The sequence below is a fragment of the Cervus elaphus genome, chromosome 15 (assembly GCF_910594005.1).
Source record: "Cervus elaphus chromosome 15, mCerEla1.1, whole genome shotgun sequence".
In the NCBI taxonomy this organism is placed as follows: Eukaryota; Metazoa; Chordata; class Mammalia; order Artiodactyla; family Cervidae; genus Cervus; species Cervus elaphus.
Window position 1 is genome coordinate 38,212,200 of NC_057829.1, and position 14,162 is coordinate 38,226,361.

A 14,162-nucleotide genomic window follows, 5' to 3' on the forward strand; every position below is an offset into this window, starting at 1 on the left:
AGAATTCCACAGACTGTATAGTCCTTGGGGTCACAGAGTCGGGCTCGACTGAGCAAATGTTACTGAAGTGTGAATAAGCTTTATTAAGTGTTGGAATGCATATTTTACTTGACAAGAAGGTGTCAGCAGTACTGAACATTAAAAGGGCACTTTAAAACTTTCGTTTGTCATACATTGACATGAATCAGCCATGGATTTACATGTATTCCCCATTGTAAAGTAATTAGCCTCCAACTAATAAAAAAAAATAAATGGGGAAAAAAAAACTTTTGTTTGTTTTTTTCTAAGTACTGTTGTGGTATTTCAGGTAAAGTCTACCGGAAACCAAAATATACTTTTTTCCACTGCCAGAATTGTCCATATCAATAATTCTGCTTAATCCTCTAAGAGAAAGCATTGTCTGAGATGGCTATTGGTTGGCTCTCTGCCAAGTGGCCATGTCCACACAAAGCAATAAACTGCAAAATATCTGACTGTTCATTCACCAGTCAAAAATTTTCCTGACAGATAGCACCCAAATAGTATTGGAGGCCAAACAAGAATAGACATGGCTTTAATAAGCAGAGGGAGAATGCCATGATTCACATCGAAGGTCTTTCCGTAGTTTGCTTCTTCCATTAGCAAGGTACAGGGCTTGGTGCTACTCCTCTGGAATACCAAATGCACGAGAATGGGGAGCCTGCTGTGATTCTCATCCATGAAACTTAGATGAAAGCTGAACTCAGTTGTCTGGATAAATTTACACAAGATGCCCAGCTGCAAAGCAGCCTAACTGGTAGAGGTCAAATGATAGGCACCTGCAAACATTCTTCCAAAGAAAGAAAAATCCCATACAATGCTGATCATTCAAGGAGAAATAACCTCTATGTAAAAGTCTTGTTTGAAAAGCACCTTTCCTAAATCTAAAGGTCTTCCCATAGAAAAAGCAAAAGCTTGACAAAAACAGTATGTTACAATCTGATCCTTGACACTTCATCTAAAATTTGATGTCTGGTTAACGGAGTGGTTCAGGAATTTTAGTTTTTAGTTCTTTCGAGACAGAGCTTCCCACTGGATTGAGATTCTTTGTTGCTGTAGCTTTATACTCATCCCACCCTGTATGGAAATGTTTGTGGGCTACATAAGTGGTTGAAATAAGGAGTCATCATATTAATGGGTTGGAAAAAATAACTTGTGGTGAGCTTAAAATCCTTGACCTATAACTTGGTAGCCTTCTATGAGATTCAAGTTTTTCCTTCTTCAGTAGTAAATCTATGATATTAATCTTGGAGGATGTTGGAGAAATTAAATAAGAGACTTAGTGTAACATCTTTCTCAAACAAAAGACCCTCATTGTTGGGCCAGTTTCCTTCCCCCTTTACTCTTCTCAAAACAGATTCTCCCCAGAGTCAAGTTGAAATTCTTCTTTCTTGGTTTTATTATTTAGCCCCATTTTATCCTTTTATCTCATCCACTTGATTTATATAAACTGTTATATTCATTGTTTTTATATTCATTTTCTAATCCTATTTTAATCCTCCATTCCTACACACACACACACACACACACACACACACACACACAAATAATACCCCCCCACCCCCAAACAGACACACAGCAATACATACCAACACATAAACTTGGCTAGGATACCTGATTTACAACAGAAGTTCATCTTTCTGATCTCCTAGGTTGAAGCCTTTCTTAATCAAAAGATTTCACATGAAGAGTCCAGCTTTGATTAGTTCCCATAGTACATGGCTTGTAATCAACTTACATTATAACCAGTTGCAACAGACTCTATTATTTTTTACATATCTTCTATTTTATTTCCTGTATTATAACAACACTTCTCCCACCTTATAAACTCAGGGTGGTTTTACTAACGAATTTTTTAAACATATAATCCACTTCTTGGCAGAGGTTTTAATGCTTATACCATGCAGTTTTTCCATCTTCTTTATGATTAAAAATGGCTTAGAAAATGACTGCTCTGTTAGCCCAGGGCTCCAAAAGAGGGCAATGATGATAACACAGATCAGAGGCTCAACCAACTATCAATGAAATATGTCACAAACAGGAAATAAGTATTTCTAGGCCGCCAATGAAATTTGGGATATTCTTTATTACTATAGCTTAATCTACCGTCTCAGGAGCGGTATACTATTCTAACCTGAACTAGATTGTTTAAGTATTTAGATTTCAGCCTTGTTTTCTGTTCTGTAATATAATTTCTATAAGCCTTTCTAATATGATAATAATTTCATTTGACTGGATCAGTTTTATAATTTCAGTTCCATACTAAGAAACTGTAGGTATGTCCTTGATTATAATTTCTTGGATTACTATACTGATTTTTGCCATGGGTTTTCCATCAGTATAATCCTCCCATCTGTTGCAAAACCATTTATTCATCCTGGGTATCTTAATAATGATTGCTTTCATAATCTGTGATCTGATAATACCACCCCTCCTTGTGCAAAAGACTTGATATCCTTAGCCTTAGTGTCTTTTTTCAACAGTATCATTTGGATGGAGTTCCCCTACTGTCTATTCAGCCTCTATTGCCAAGCAAGATTTTGTTTCTATGTCACTCCCAGTCTATAATAAAATGAGTAATTTTGACTAAACCACACTTTGATCAATAATGAAATATCCACTCTGTGAGTTACTGACTTTGCGACATTATCATTTTGAACTTTAATTCTGATTATCTTGTGATTTTTGTGAGCATTTAATAAGACATGTTGCCATAGATATTTTGACTAATTGTGTGTGCCAAGTTCATCTATCTCAGGGGGGCTGGTAAAATGATTTGGAAAAGTAAATGTAAATTTTTTACCACTTCTGTATGTGTGCACATGCACATATCCATTTGTTGCTTAGAGCTAAGTGAATTGCCTTCTAAATGTATACTTTTCCTTGATCTTGTGGTTGATAAGAAATGAATGATTATATTTTGGAGGGAAAGAATACTGCTTCCTGAATAATTTTCAGAATTTTATAATCCACTCAAAGAATAAAATGTCTGTAGAGTGTCCAAATGCCATTATTTTCCAGTAATCTGCAGTAAAGCCCTCTCTTCTGACACTCAGAATTTTTTTTAAATACTTGGAAACCATATTAATAATCCAATACAGTAATTATCTACTCACCACCAACTAAACTGCACCCAAAGTCATTGGCCTTATGGCATTGAGGCAGGTCTCTAGAAAGTCTGTGTCAATGTTTAGTGGATTCCTGACATTTTGGCTGTGTCCACGCCTCTTAGCCCAATTCTGCCTACTCTCACACTTAATAACTATTATGGACTGAATGTTTGTGTCTCCCCAAAACTTTCATGTTGAAGCATAACTCCCAATGCAATAATATTTGGCAATAGGTCCTTCAGGAATTGAGTAGCTCATGCAGGATCCACCCTTATAATGGGAAAGTGCCCTTTAAGAGAGACCCCAGAGAGATTTCCTGCTCCTTCCTCCACGTAAGGATACAGACAGAAGATGGCTATCTAAGAACCATGTGGTGAGACCTCACCAGACCCTGAATCTGCCATGCCTTGATCCTGGACTTTTCAGCTTCCAGACCTATTGGAAATACATCTCACCCAGTTTGTGGTAGTTTTGTAATACTAGCCTGAACAAAGACAATGCCCAATCATTGGTTTGTGCTTGGACTCTAGTTCAATTCTCTTATCAATAAAATTACCAACCCTCAGATCCCTTCCAGAGAGGAACAAGCTTTCCAAACTCATGTTCACCCACACCAACCATAAGGGCAATTCCTCAAGGTTGAACACGCCAATCATAGCAGTCACGCTGCCATCTGGCTTGTTACTTCTGGTAGGAAACAGGGAAAATGCTTTAGTGAGTAGATGAACCTGAAGTCCAGGAAAATGTCAAGCAGTTTCCTTCATAAAAAAGTCACATAACTCTGAGGCCCAGAGATCAACAAGGTGTACATTATCATTCAGAAAGTAACTAGGAGAAAACTGATTGAGTCATAAGGCCTTAAGTACTTGTAAAGAAATTGTGTTTGTTTTTATACATAGGAAAGAATAAAGCAAATGAATAGATGCTTGTAGCTTTCTATATCAAGCAATAAACTAACTGAAGAAGATTAAGAGAGAGAGAAAGGTAACAGATTTCAGGATATAAATAATGACACATAATTTTTAGGGTGAACATTGATAAATGTTGAGGATTATTAAGGAGACTAATAATCTCCCTATTAGTAATGGAGAATGGTAGCCTGGTTGGAACAGAATAAGCATTCTAGATCCCAAGCCACAATTTCCATTTTCATTCCTCATCCACTGCAATGCCAGGATCACTATTTCTTAATAAATTTCACCATTGCAGAAGTGTTATTGTGGGATGATGACTGACAGAAAGGTGTCAAGAGAAGCAGAGAATATGGAGTTTGATGGCAGACACTTTGATTTTATACATGCAGCATGCTTCCCATTTCTCTCCCAAATTACCATAGTGACTTATTCATTGTACCTCATAGAAGCACCTTTAAGAAATGAAGGTTTGACTAAGCCTGAGAAACACCCTGTGTGTTATCCTCTTGAAGATGTCAGACTGTCCTAAAACTTAATTGTTACTGGAGACTCTGGCAACGAGCCCAGCCTATTTCTAAGGGTTTTATTTTGAAGCCTGGTGACTGAGGGGTCATTTTGAGCATGCCTAGGCTTGGCTATTAGACAATATCTAGGCTCCAGCTGTCCCCAAAAGTGCATTCAATCAGTCCATTCCCTTGGTCTTCTTCAGTACGAAAGGTAATGATACTGAGATTGGTCTAGAGACAATGAGCTAACATTTATTTCCTTATATTTTTGTTCTAGAAAAATGCCATCTTGATTTAATGTTATTTATAATTCCAAAATGAGTTAAATGTCATGACTGAAAAAAAGATGATTTTAGAATAAAATTTATGTCAGTGGACACAAGCAGGCCATCTCTAAAGTTGGGACAACCTTTCAAAAAACGCAAGCGATATAGTTTAGAAATCTCCTTCCTTGAGTGAGCATGTGTGTGTGTGCGTATGTGCGTGAGTATGTATGAGAAAGAATGAGAAAGAGAAAAGACTCACCCAAGGTTTACAGAACTTCTATACTCATGTAAGTATCCATACTTTCAATTATTTCCCATGTGGAGAGCATAGACTGTTTGTTAGGCCAGAAAAGGTTTATTCCAATGTCTTCCTATATTTCCCAAGCAACCCCCTACCCAACCCCCTATATGTATACTTGTGTGGGCCTCAGAGAGGTACTATATATTTCCAGAGTAAGTCAGATCACTGAAGCAGAAAACTCAGTAATAAAATTATTTTTTTTTGCATTGCTACTGGGGTAGTAAAACTTAAAAGCACAAGGAATTTAAAAGGTGAATAAGTTATTTCTTGTTTCATCTCCCACTTGTAAAAAGCATAGAAGTTGTTACTCCTATCCTTGCAACAAGAAATAGCAAGACAAAGTGAAAATCAATTAAAAAATAAATAAAACCTGTCAGAGAAAAGAGAAAATTCAATTATTATTTAAAAACTGTTAGAGAAAAGACATCATAGGACAAACCATTACCCCAAAATATAAAGAGTCAAGTACATTCAGAAAGTTACAGCACCCAAGATTCCCCCACCTGAGGCCATAAGCAAATAGGACCAACTATTATCGGTACTTTTGATAAATGGTAGAGGCTGAGTGAGGACTAGCATAAGAGTAAGAAGATGCTGGGCACCACTGTCACAGAAGGATTCTCAGACTTTCAGGTGTTTACTTCAGAATTCTCACTAGGTTCTCACAGGTAGGATCTAAGAAAACTTCCCATGTGATCCTGAAATGGGATGAGAAGGATAGCCATTGTAAATTCCCACTCAGACCATCCTTTCTATCAAAGGCTTAGTCTCCAGAGGGGTGCTAGAGGGAACTTTAATTAATTTGAACCAGAGAGAAACTCTGAAATCCTTTTCTTTTTTTTTTTCCAGGAGGAAGGAAAATTTGTTTCACTTCAGATACCTCCACCTTTTCTGACTCACTTCAGGAAAAATAATTAAATAAAAGTCATAGTCAACAGAAAACAGGATTCAAAAAAGCAGACTGAGAATGTTGTATCTAGAGAAAGGGGACAGGGAAGAAAAGGAGTTGCCAAAGTGTCCTTTTAGAGGTGAATGGATAATCAAAGTGTAATACATCCATCCATACTGTGAAAACTATTCAGTGATAAAAAAGAAGCTATCAAGTTACTCAAAGACATAGATGACTCTTAAATACATATAGATAAGCATAAGAAGCAAGAATTAGAAGACTGTATACCCTATGATTCCATAATGTGACATCTTGGGGAAGGTAAAACTAGAGATATAAAACAGATCAGTGATTGCCCCAAGTTTAGGGAGTGGGGAGGGTAGAATAGGTAAAAACAAGGAACTTTTTTTTTTTTTCTCTTTTTTATTTTTTTACGTATTCCCCATCCCGATCCCCCCTCCCACCTCCCTCTCCACCCCATTCCTCTGGGTCTTCCCAGTGCACCAGGCCCGAAGGGAACTTTTTAGAAGCAGAAACTAACCATGAAACTAGACATGCAACTCTTCTCTATGGTATTGCAGTGGTGAATACATGACACAATCTGTTTTTCAAAATTCACAGATCTTTACAGCATAAAAAGTGAGATCTAATGCATGTAAAAAAAAAAAGGCAAAACAGAATTTAACACAAAAACTGTCACAAGAGACAAAAGACATTATATAATTCCATAAGAGTAAATTTACTGGGAAAGTATGTCTATGAGATGCATGTGTGTGTGTGTGTGTGTGTATATATATACATATATATATATATATATTTTATATATATATATGTATATAAATTATCAGAGAACTCAAATATATAAAGCAAACCTTAAAAATAACTAAAGTGAGAAGTAGCAAAACAATAATAGTGGGGAACTCCAGTGCCTCACTTTCAGTTATGGGTAGCACAACCATATTGAAGATCAGTAAGCAAATACAACACTTGAAAAACACTATAGACCAGTATGAACTAACAGACATATAAAGAACACTTCATCCAACGAGAGCAGAGCTCACATTCTTCTCCAGTGAACATGGAATAGCCTCTAAGACAGACCACATGTTGGGCCACAAAATAAGTCTTTACAAACTTCAGAAGACTGAAATCAAGCAAATTATCTTTTCTAACTACAATGTAATAAAACTAGAAATTAACAGCTGAAGGAAAACCAACAAATGCATGGTAATTAAATAATTCATTCTTAAATAATGAATGAGCCATAGAAGGACTTACAAGCGAATTTACAAAATTATCTCAAGATAAATGAAAACAAAAACACATTAAAAAAAAAACTTTGGGGATACAGCAAAAGCAGTACAAAGAATCTATAGTAGAAAATGCTTACATTAAAAAAAAAAGAAAACAGTGCTTGCTTCAGCAGCACATATACCAAATTGGAATGATACAGAGATTAGCATGGCCCCGGCGTAAGGATGACATGCAAATTACTGAAGCATTCCATATTTTTTAAGAAAAAAAGAAGCAATTATTCATATAAATGTGGGAGGAGAACTCCTCCTAACCAATCATCTAAATGAAATCATATCTTCTAGCCAAGAGAAGAGATGGTGTTAAGTGGAAAATACAAATCTGGGGAAAAAATTGTTCATCTGGCCAATGAGAGATTTGCTGTTCCAGAAATATTCTTTAATAATTTAATTCTTTAATTCTTCTGATATAGGCATTCATGAAATGGGGATTCCAGAAGCTATTGTCTATTCAATTCAGAATTTACCTGAAGAAATGCAGCCACATTTTTTTAAGAACATCATTTTGACAGGAGGAAATTCCCTTTTCCCAGGATTTAGGGATCGAGTTTACTCAGAAGTTCGATGTCTCACTCCAATAGATTATGATGTTTCTGTTGTGCTGCCTGAAAACCTATTACTTATGCCTGGGAAGGTGGAAAATTGATATCAGAGAATGACAATTTTGACGATATGGTGGTAACAAGAAAAGATTATGAAGAAAATGGACATAGCATCTGTGAAGAAAAATTTGATATTTAAGAAACATTTCTGGAAGTTCTGACTATGCCAAAGGTTTAATTTTCAGTGTCTTTTTAAAGGAAGTTACAGACCTGTGTTACCTTTCATCCTAAGATAACATCTTGAACTTATGTAATTACTTTGATCCATGGCTAATTTTCAAAGGTTTCTTCGCTACGCTACTAAGAAACTGTAACTCACCCCATATTTTCATTTAGGAGTAGACTTACTATAACAATGCTTATGCTGCTTCTGAGAGTAAGTTCTCTTTCATTAAAAGATGAAAGAGTGAGTGTAATTTAAGCTTAATTCTTTATAGCCAAAAGCACAAAATTAACTGCCTCACTGGTCAGGTTTCCTTAGAAGGTAGATTTGTGTGACTGACTCAGAATTGACCAGAGTGTGTTCAGGCTGATACAGTTTCTCTCTTTTAGAACTAAGTATTTTATTTTTAAATTGTCATTTTTATTTATATATACTAAAATTGGAAACAATAAAAAAATAAATTTAAAAAACCCAGAAATCTCAAATCAATAACCTAACTTTATACTTCAAAGAACTAAACAAGAAAAACAAAGTAAAGCCAAAGTTAGCGGAAGGAAGAAAATAATAATTAAAACAGAGCTAAATGAAATAGAGAAGAGACAATCAAGAGGAAAAGAATCAACAAGATTAATACTTGGTTTTTTTAAAAGATAAAATTGACAAAATTTTACCTAAACAGAAAGAGGAAATTCAAATAGTGAAAATTTAAAATGTAAAAGGATATACATTACAACTGATGTCACAGAAATAAAAAACATTATGAGATTACTATGAACAATTATACCTCCAACAAATTGGTTGATCTAAAAGAAATGGATAAATTGTTAGAAACATGCAACTGATCAAGTCTGAATCATGAAGAGATAAACAATTTCAATAGATCTGTAACTAGCTAAGAGATTTAAGCAGTATTCAAAACCTTCTGACAAAGAAAAACCCAGGTAACTTCACTGGAGAATTCTACTATTTAGAGAAGAATTAATACCAGTCTTCCTCACAGTCTTCCAATGTATCAAAACAGGAAGGAACACTTTCAAACTCATCCTGAAAATATTAATAGCAGGGAATGTTTAGATGACAACATATACTAGTTACTAGTAATACTATTTTGCTAGGAGTAAACTTCTTTGAGGTTAAGAAATTGCTTGGAAAATTTCTAAATTATATGGGCGTGACTTTGATGTTCTGATAATGTATTCAGATATTTGAAAATAGGATACATGTGTAATTTAGGGTTGTGCATGTGTGTGTGCTCGGTCACTCTTTTGCAACTCATGTTGCAACTTTTGCAACCCTGAAGACTGTAACAAGCCAGGTTCCTCTGTCCATGACATTCTCCAGGCAAGAATACTGGACTAGGTGCCACTTCCTCCTCCAGGGGATCTTCCTGACCCAGGGATCGAGCCTACATATTTTACATCTCCTGCATTGGTAGGCAGATTCTTTACCATTGTACCAATTTAGGGTTAGATTACTCTACCTTTGGAAGTACGGTCATAGCTGTAGTAGATACAGGGAAAGACACCTTCAGGCTGAAGCTACTGAACAACACTAACTTCCACCAAGATATTATACTTTCTGAGAGAGAGCTGAGTAAAATATTGGGGAAAAGACTGTTGAATTGCAAAATTTTTTTTTTTAATTTTCTGGATAGGGAATGGACTTTAACTTTATACTTTAATTTTGCTGGGAATTTGATCATGTTACCCATATTGTTCAAATTCGGGCTGTTTCTGCAGGTAAAATATTTGTGTTATGGTGTCACATGGAGCTCACCACATAGCTCTCCAGTAAGCAGGGTTGAAGTGAACAACAGTGTGCTAGGTGACTATTTGACCCGGCATACAGTTTAGGCTTGGATTTGATTTAATTTAACTGTTAGCTCTCTGACATAGTTTACAGTTACCCATCACACTAGATGAAGATTTAAAATGAAGAAGAAACATACTCATACAGAGAGAAAGCAACTTTGTTCCTTATCTTTTCCACCAGTGGTCAGCTGTCTCTCTGATGTTCAAAGACTTAAGTAGTGAAACTGGTGATTTAAGAGAGAACAGACCAACAATGTAGGGTAACATAGAAGAAGAATACATTTTTTGAAAGACCACTTGGGTTCAAATCTTTCCATTCCTATCTACCAGTTGTGTGACTGTGAGTACATCACTTAAGTCCTGGTAAATCACATTTTATCATCTTTAAAATAATGATATATATCAGAACTTATCTCAAACTATCATCATAAGCCTTTAATGAATAATATATGAAAAGTATTTATCTTGGTGTCTGATACATAGTTTCAATAAAATCAGCTGCCAACACCATTATTATTTTTAAGCACAGTATATAGTTATGCATTAGACTCATCCTCTACTCATATCTTGCCTAGCTTTCCTTATATCCAAATCATCCTAATTTTCTGCATAGCACATTCATGATTTCTGTTTTCTCCTGTTCCTCCATGCCTTCAAAGCTTACAAGCTCTAGACAAACTAAGAAAATAGACCCTTTTTGACTGTGAACTCCTAACCTCTCCCCTTCTGCCCCGTCTGCCTCACCATATGTCTCATCCTTTCAGTACCCAGCAGGTCATTAATTACTGGATAAGGGTTTTACCATGCTAACCTACCCCTCAAATACATTTAATAAAATTTTAATGTCAAAGCTACTAAAAAATTAAATACTGTGTGTGATCTCCTCTAGAATTATGCAGCAATAACTCTGACAGTATACTGTTGTTGCCCAAACAAACTCATAAAGTAAACGGTGCGAGGGTCAAGGAGGTGGCTTCACCAAGAGCGTACATTTCTCTCATCTCTCCGTTTTCATTATTTGTCAAGCAATGCCCTTAACAACCAGGTCTGGCTGGTGGAAAAAAAAAAATGTGGCAAGAACTTTAAGGATTTATTTCTCCTTGTAAGTCTGAGGACAGTGTCTGAACAAGTTGTCTGAAGGCTGGGACAGTCATCTGATCTTCCTACCTTTTGGTGTGCTCTTTGATTGTACAGATGAGAAAACTGAAACCCAAAAATATAGTGAGTTGCCCAAAATCTTGTATCTAGTAGTATATTAAGCAGTTTCTCAAAGTCATCCATCTCCCTCTTTATTCTTTAGTTTCCTCAAATATTTCTTCTAGGCATTTTATCTTCAACAGCATGCTTTTATGCTCCTAAACCCTGGTTGCCCCAAGCATGCTAAATACTGAAATGCTCGTTCATAACCTCCTTTTCTTTCTCACTTTGTTTTCTGTTGCATAATTTCTATTTCTTCTGAAAACTCCAACTCCAATCCCCTTTATCAACACCAGTGCTCAACGATACACTTAATACTTATCATTGTTGGTTTCTAGGTCTTTTATTTCCAAGCATCGTATGCACTCTTTGATGAAAGTTTCATGTCTTTTTAAAGGAGACTTTCTAAATTAAGAAATATTTCTTACATCTAAATAAATTGTATGTAAGTCCAGATGGTACACAGAGTGAAAAAGTGAACATTCAACTACTCAGTACTAGCTTACAGGACAGAACATTATAAACCTTTTAAGGCTCCTGATACCTCTCACTGTGAGAATATATCTCCTGTATCCCCAAATTTAATATCTAGTTCTACTTGGGTGTTTAACATTTCCTTATTTTTCACTGTAGCTTCCCTATAGATATCTATCTATCCTTGTTGATTTGAAGGGTATCAGAATGAAAGGGCCCCTGTCTTTTTTGTTGTTTTACTGTCAATTTTCAGCACAATGCCTGAGAAAGTGGAAATAGTACTTTTTGTTTGTTGTTTTGTTTTTATTATTTGAATTGGCAGAAGAATACATTATCTCACTGAATAGCCACATCTGCCCTGTGGGGTGCCTGAGAAGGACCAGTATGTTCTCCAGTTGATGGATGGGGGAACTGAGGCTCTGAGAAGCTTTGCTCAGGCCATTTTATCCCTGGCTGGGTAGACAGAGGATCAGAGACATTTCATTCCTGACTCCTCCTCCATGGTCGCTGCTAGCAGAGTAGGCCACCCTGCAATGTCACTTTGGTTCTACAGGAAGAACCACATTTGAGATTTTTTGAAGCTTGGTCATTTCTCCATGTTTACATTTTCTTTATTCCCCCCATAACCACTGCAGTGCTAAATTCATGTTTTAGGAGAAACAGAGAAGTCAGATGCTGAGAAAGATTGCAGCTTTCCTGTTTTCCAGTGGTGATCCCTGAATTACTTTACTAGCAAGAAATAGAAGAGCTGTGTAGGGGGATAGCAGAGAGGCTGGCACTCTAAGGGCAACAGATGTGGCTGAAGTATTGCCCACTCAGTTCAGATCAGCACCCTGTGAACTACAGCAAATTTCTGATGGAGTTTGCCTTCATCCTCAGGTTTGTAGTTTTTCAGTCAGTAAGTTGTGCCTGATTCTTTTGCAACCCCATGGACTGCAGCCCACCAGTCCTGGGATTTCCCAGGCAAGAAGACGGGAGTGGGTTGCCATTTCCTACTACAAGGGATCCTCCCAACCCAGGTACTGAACCCACATCTCCTTTACCACTGAGTTATCAGGAAAACCTTTCATCCTCATGACCAGCAGAGTAATCTCCCATTTTCCCCTCATGTTTGCTCTTTGTTGGAATTCTCCATCCTGATTTTGTTTTGGTGTTGTGTGTCCAAACCACAGGCTGTAGCTACTGTCTAGCTGCTTCTGTTGCAAGATCTAGGCTAGATCTGTCTCTACTCAGGTTGGCACTCTATTTCCCCATTTCTAGCAGATTTTCCTCACTTTCTCATGACCTTCCCAAATGGTTATGACATTAGTTCAAGTTCTGGGTGGTAACAAGTAAAAATAAAGAAAGAGGTAAAGTAAATGCAAGAGTAATAATCTAGTTTAAAAAGCATGATTTTAGAGTTTAGATAATTAGATTTACCATCTAGTTTCTGTCAAGTATGAGCTGTGTCTCCTTGTTTAATGATTTACCTTGTTTGTAAAACAAGACGGATAAGATTTGCTTCACATTGTTACTGTTACTTTTTTTCCAGCTGATAAGCTTGAATGCACTAAGTTCTGAAGACCTAAATTATGTTTGTTTTTTTTAATAATTATTTTGACCTGAAAAAATTAGAAGGGTATATAGTTAAACATCAGTTTCTATAAGGTTCTTGACAGTATTTTTTAAATACTCATTTTCTTACAAAAATGAATGTATATGAAAATGAACAATATGTACTAAATATAAAGAAATATATTAAAAGGGTCTGAGAAGCAGTTAAAAACCAGAATAAATATAGTATTGCAAAATTTTCCTTTAGCTTTCAGGTAAGTTATTAAAATCTGAAATATATTGGGTTCTTCATTTTTTCATTTCTGATAACAAAGGAATCTGACAAATATTTCCGGAGAGATTTGATTCAGGGACAGATGTCAAAATTTCCTAGATATAACTTTTTCTTTTTGTTAATATTATAATTAGTCCTCATGTAAGGCTACCCACTTCCTACTAATCTCTTTGCTATGCTTCAGGTAAATTTCTACACATTTAAAAATATGAAGCAGTATGTTAATATTTGAAAGTCTCTTTCACACTAAGATAACTTGTCTATTGTTTTACAATGACAAGTTACAATAGGAGAAGAAATTCAAATGTCAAAATCATGAACTTTCAGCTGGATTCTTGACAATTCCACTGGGAACAAATTTATTCAAATAAAATTGTCTAACAAGGCCATGAGGATCATGGTGCTGACAATGTATATAAATAAAAATTATATTTTCTCTCTGTCCAATGACTTCATAATATAATTTTCATTAGAAAATATTGAATTATTTCTGGAGTATTTAGCAAGGGTAAACCATATTCATTTTATTTTTCTGATTCAAAGCTGCTTTTTTTTCCTGTCACTATAATGATACTCATGTGAGTTCATTAACCTTACATTTTGTCAAAATACTTTCAAAGTGTTGCCAAAAAGCCAGCTCTTTAGTAAAGCAGTTGATTCTGGTGAAATGGTTTTTCCTCATGACTTCATGGTCTCCTTCTCTCTGTTCCCTGGACATCTCATCTTTCTCTGGATTGAAGGATTTAAGTTCCTTCTTAAGCCTACACTTC

General features: G+C 35.9%; 1 non-coding gene across 1 annotated transcript; it reads left to right on the plus strand.

Annotated features, from left to right (window-relative positions):
• Nucleotides 1–7,414: 7,414 nt before the first annotated feature.
• LOC122709719 lies at nucleotides 7,415–7,517 on the plus strand. Its single transcript, XR_006345691.1, has one exon. It is a non-coding gene; the product is annotated as a U6 spliceosomal RNA (small nuclear RNA).
• The last annotated feature ends 6,645 nt before the right edge of the window (nucleotides 7,518–14,162 follow it).